Below are 6,182 nucleotides of genomic sequence, written 5' to 3' on the forward strand. Positions count from 1 at the left end.
TAGCTTAAATCCAAACACTAGTCAACTTGTACTCAACGTAAATGAAGGTTCATCGGAATGCTTCTTATTTTCCAAACAAGCATTACTATAATTTAGTCTGAAATATTTGTTCGCAATTATGATATAACCCATCGAACAATTGATATTCATATCAGTTTAAAAAAAGAAAAAGCTAAACATAAATTTTATTAATGATTTCCACACCTGGATGTGGAGCATATGATTATTAAATACTTTAACAATTTCTTTCAATTAATATCCTCCTGATAATGACCAATGCACATTAATGTTGAAAGTATACTTCTCATTGGCACAGGGTTATAAATATTAATCTTATTTAATCCAGTCAGCTCTATCCTCATCAAGCAAAATGAAAATGTTCTGTCTTAATTTAATCTGAAAAAGAAATACTACAAAGTACCACAAAGTATACTACATCCAGTATTGTAAAATATAATGTTATACTTATCTAATTCGCGAATCCTTCATTCACTGTTAATTGAATTATTTGTGATTGTAGAAATTTAACAGATGCAATATCTCAACACGATGAATAACCTCACTGCATTAAATAAAAATAACCTCACATTACAATTTACACAGTTCAATATAGTCACCGAATTAATTATCGATTATATCGATTTTAATTGACAGTTCACAACCATATATAGTTTGGTCGTTGAGTATATTATATCCCACAAAAAACAAGCTTTGCTTGTAAAAAAAGGACGGCAAGTACATAAGTCGTATCTAGTATGATTAATATATAGTAATATAAAATATTTTAATTAAAAAAAAGTAGTGAAATCCAAATGTTAGGCAAGTATAAATTTTTTCCATGGCGAAAATTGAAATTTAGAAAAAAGTAAATAGTAATACAAAAATTACTTGCCAGGCCCGTTGTATGCAATCGTATTAAATAGCCACATTTTTAACTTACGAGAAGCAATGCTTATATTGCAAGATAGCAACTTACACATGAATATTACGGGCCCGGCAAGTAATTTTTGTATTACTATTTACTTTTTTCTAAATTTCAATTTTCGCCATGGAAAAAATTTATACTTGCCTAACATTTGGATTTCACTACTTTTTTTTAATTAAAATATTTTATATTACTATATATTAATCATACTAGATACGACTTATGTACTTGCCGTCCTTTTTTTACAAGCAAAGCTTGTTTTTTGTGGGATCTTATAACGTTTTGTAAGAATATAGGAATTAAAACTAAAAATTCTTTTAACTAATTCAATCTAATAAAACATTTTCCAATGTTCTCATCGTTCCATAATGTAAAGCTTCAATTCGAGATATTAATTTATTAATCTATTAAATATAATACAAAATATTACAATGATGAGTTCTTATCATAATTACACTTTTAGAGGCATTTAACATAGGATTCAATGACTGTTTGAGTTATATTTTCAACATCATATACCCAATATCACATTAAAGCCTTTCGCTTTCAAAAATTTGTTTCTAAATTTACCTTTAAATCCACTTTTTTCTTAGGTGTTACTTTCACTATCATCTTTGCATTATGGCTCTTTCCCTGGTAAACTAGTGACATTTATATATTCTTTTCATTAATATAAACTGTAAAATATATACCAGTTAATGCAATGGAAGTCTATGTTTTTTAGGTATACTGCTTTCAGTTTCTTGAAGTTACACACTGTATGTTCTATTACATGTGAAATATTGAAATTATGAATTCCTTTCATATTTACACATTTACATGATTTTATTATAATTTTCATCAACTATGTTATTTCTAATTCCAAAGTTGTATGCCCAAAATCACCTGCAGGCACTTCACTCTCAAGGATTTTCTTATAAATTAACTCATATTTATCCATCACTTTTTTAGCTGTTAACCTCAACATCAACTTTGAATTATGGCACTTTCTCCAGCACACTAGTGCCATTTATATTTTCCCTTCATTAGTATAAACTAGGAAATACACCAATTTATACAATGGATGCCTCTCTTTATTAAATATACAGCTTTCAGTTTCCTAATTTTATTCACCATATGCCTGATCACATGTAAAATATTGCAATCATGAATTCTTTTCATATTTACACATCTACATAAATTTATTATAATTTTCATCAACTATGTGATTTCTAATTCCAAAGTTGTATGCCTAAAATCACCTGCAAGCACTTCACTCTTAAGGATTTTCTTATAAATTAGCTCATATTTATCCATCATTTTCTTAGCTGTTACCGTCAATATCAACTTTGAATTATGGCACTTTCTCCAGCACACTAGTACCATTTATATTTTCCTTTCATTAATATAAACTAGGAAATACACCAATTTATACAATGGAAGCCACTCTTTTGTGGATATACTGCTTTCAGTTTCGCAAAGTTATTCACTGTAAATTCTATTGCATGGAAAATATTAATATAATGACTTCTTTTCATTGTTTCATTTCTAGATGACGTTATCATTAAAATTATGATTTAATTGACTTATATATTTCAAAGGGTTTATGCCCAAAATCACCTGCAAGCCTTTCGCTATTAAAAATTGGCTTCCAAATTAATTTTTTAATTTCTCCACCTTTTTCCTTAGGTTTAACTCTCAACATTAACTTTGCATTATGGCTCTTTCTATGGTAAACTGGAATCATTTCTGACTTCTTGTATTAAATATTACAGCTTAACCCTGCACAATGACACAATAAACATGTTATTGTAAATCAATCTGAAATAAAATCTCACTAAGTACCAAAAGATATATTACATATTATATTATAAAAATCAATGTTATTCTTATAAAAAATTAAATTTGAATAATTTTTTTAGTAATAATAATAATTTCTTTCTATTCTGATTGGGGAAGCGTAGGTAAATATATGGTTTTAATACTTTTTTATATTATAATTGAATATTAAATAACGATTAGAAAATATTTATCTGCTTTTCTTTAATCGTAGTAATAAGAAAGATTTATTGTCTCATGGAAAATTGTTTCTATATATGATATAACCTATCGGACAGTTGAAATCCATATGAGTTTAAAGAAAAGAAAAATTTAAACATGAAATTTGTTATTGATTTCCATACCTGGATGTTTAGCATATGTTTAAACCTCATCCTTCTCTGTTTCATTTACAACCTTTGTTAATCTGCATTCTCCAATGACAGGGTATTTCCAAGAATTGTTATAGCATTTGGCACTGGTTGGCATCAAACTGCAAACTATGAAATAATGCCTATATATAACTTTGTTTTAATTAAACAAATTCTTTTTACAATGTACTTACTTTACATGAAAATGTTTATGTTTATAGCTATTGAGACACTACCGTGTGTCTTAATTATGAGTGAATGTAACAAGATTATCCTTATCTGTTTTATCTGCAATAACCTGCATTTTTGAATAACAGGGTATTTCAATAACCTTTGAAGTACATCTGGAAAGAGAGACTCAACAAAGTAATTGTTATATTTTAATACATGCTTGAGCTGAATTAAAAAATAAATAAATAAACAATTAATTTTTAATTACATACATTTTAAGCGGTTGAATGAGTTACACATACTTTACCATGTGATAATGAACAATTGGCTTATCTTTTTCTTTCGCTAGTAAATTGACATATCATTGAGTCATCAACAGTTAATCACATTTCAAACTACTGTTTCCATTGCTCAACCAGTACTCCGTAGTTGCAGTAAACCAAAGCTCTGTTTTCCAGCAACACATGGCAGCACTATCTTCATTATCTATTTTATTATAAAAAGTAGTAATATCCACTGGAACTGTAACTGATTCCTCTTTAACTATGGTAGTACTTTTTGGTGCTTGCATTTTTCCAAGAATTGTTATAGCATTTGGCACTGGTCTGGCATCAAATTGCAAACTATGAAAGGATACCTTGTATATAACTTTGCTTTAATTAAACTAATTTTTTTCACAATGTACTTACTTTTCTTAAAAACGTTTATGTTAATTGTTGTTGAAACACTACCATGTGTGTTGGTTATGAGTGAACGTAACAACCTCATCCTTCTGTTTCATTTACAATTTTCGTTAATCTACATTCTTCAATAACAGGGTATTTCCAAGAATTGTTAGAGCATTTGGCACTGGTATGACTTCAAATCAGAGGTGCATACAAGGAAAATATTTTATTTATAACCTGAAATAAAATCCCACAAAGTACCACAAAATATTAAATTTTAATATATTTTACAATGTTGTGTTACTTATCTGATTCTCCATCAGACTCCTTCATGTATTTATTCCTTTAGTTTAATTATCTACACTTTGAATTATATCACACTATTTTTATCCTAATACAGAGTAATTTTGATTTTGACCTTATTGACAGTTCTATCGAAATCGATCGAAATTAGGGTTATGCCGGTATTGAATATAGCAGTTGAATATAGCAGCCAACTTCAGCCCGAGACATACAGAAGCGGTCAACTTCAGCCCGAGACATACAGATCAGCCCGAGACATACAGAAAGGAAGGAGAAGAATTTCAACTTCGGCATATATATAGCTAACAGAGTATGAGATCTCTGGATTGCGTGAACCGATTTTAATGTTTATGGGCTTAAATGAAAGCTCGTTCAAAACCATTTTAAGAAAAGCTTTGCTTAAATCATGATAGTGGATTATTCACAAAGAAAAATCGGTTTGAAAATTAGGACAGCCAAACTTGCTGTATAAGAGAGTAGTGCCTCGACGGCCGTATATACATGTCATTATCTACTTTTTTCTGTACTTGCCGTCGAGACACTACCGTGTCTCTTGATTGGAAGCGTTGTGAAAATGACGTCATTTTTCTTAGCGAGCAACTTCAGCCCGAGACATACACTCTGGCTGGAGAAGAAGAAGAAAATTATGAAGGAAAATTTTATTTTCGATATATATCTAGCTAACAGAGTATGAGATCTCTGGATTGCGTTAACCGATTTTCATGTTCTTAGGCGCAAATGAAACCTTTTTCAAAACCATTTTAAAAAAAGCTTTACTTAAATAATGGCAATGGATTATTCGCGGAAAAAAATCGATTTGAAAATTGGGACGCCCCAACTAGCTGTATAAGAGAATAGTGCCTCGACGGCGGTTTGGCATGACTTTTTCTAGATTTATGTACTTGCCGTCGAGACACTACCGTGTCTCTTGATTAACGGTTAGATTTCCTACAGGTGTCGGACGATTTATGTTTTCATTAACTGGCTGTTCTGAGTTATTCGTATTCTGTTCGGCTTCTTTCTCGCTTTGCCTTTAAGGTGCGGCACTCTTGGATGGTGTGTCCCGGTTTTTTGCAATAATTGCAAGAGGTGGACACCTTGTTGACGGACGATGAGTGACCCTGGGTCCGTTTTGCGTTGCTAAGTCGCACGTAGCATTTTTCAGTTACATGTCCTTTCCTATCGCAGCGTTTGCAATGGAGGTGCGAATTATTCCGTTTTCCGGAGGGTAGTTGTTGTCCTTGGTTATCGCGTCTACTATGGGTCGAGCCCTGTTGAGTTCTGTACTCTTCGTCGGAGCGAGTCAAGGATTCACGATCGATTGCGATAGCAATTGATTCTCTAAGAGTTGCACGTTCGCAAGATGCTACCATAACTTGGAGTTTAAAATTCAATCCTTTAATAAATTGATGTTTCGCTTGTTGCGTTAACAATTCTTCTATAGCTTCGTTTTTAGCCGGGTCATTTGCTGGCGTGATTCATCTTTCTTTCAAATCTGATAATATGTCTTCTAGTCGAGAAGCATAGGATCGTACCGATTCATCTTTTCCTTGTCGGCATCGATTTAAACTATTTTGAAGGTCGCGGTAGACCGTCGGGGTTTGAACGCTTCTTCTAATTCTTGTATTAGTTGTTCGATATTTTCGATTACCTTGTACTTGGTTTCGGTATAAGCTTTGCCTCTTAGTATTGTGAAAAATTTTGGAAAAAAAAAGGAACAAAAAAGTTACTTATCGGGCACGTAATGTCCATGCACAGTGGGAAATTGAATCGTGTGTGAGATTTAGCTATAGCGTAGTATGGCAAATGTCATGTTAAAATACAGAGTGAAGTTAGCCGATCCTCATACGATTCTATTTCTCACTGTGCATGGATATTACGGGCCCGGCAAGTAACTTTCTTGTTCCTTTTTTTTCGAAAATTTAACTTTTGCTAAGGTGAAAAAATATA

At 31.5% G+C, this 6,182-nt stretch overlaps 1 long non-coding RNA gene across 3 annotated transcripts; it reads right to left on the reverse strand.

Moving 5' to 3' along the window:
- Positions 1–2,435: 2,435 nt before the first annotated feature.
- On the reverse strand, positions 2,436–3,583 carry LOC136779338 (uncharacterized). 3 transcript variants are annotated; one of them, XR_010823563.1, is made up of 4 exons: positions 3,537–3,583; positions 3,288–3,437; positions 3,088–3,222; positions 2,436–2,725 (listed from the first exon to the last, which is right to left on the reverse strand). It is a non-coding gene; the product is annotated as an uncharacterized lncRNA (long non-coding RNA). The 3 variants fall into 3 exon arrangements; XR_010823564.1 differs by having other exon boundaries at positions 2,436–2,686; positions 3,288–3,573; XR_010823562.1 differs by having other exon boundaries at positions 3,288–3,573.
- Between the last annotated feature and the right edge of the window lie 2,599 nt (positions 3,584–6,182).

Source organism: Prorops nasuta, unplaced genomic scaffold, assembly GCF_024137725.1.
Source record: "Prorops nasuta isolate Cenicafe-Biocafe unplaced genomic scaffold, Cenicafe_Pnas_1.2 PNAS00016, whole genome shotgun sequence".
In the NCBI taxonomy this organism is placed as follows: Eukaryota; Metazoa; Arthropoda; class Insecta; order Hymenoptera; family Bethylidae; genus Prorops; species Prorops nasuta.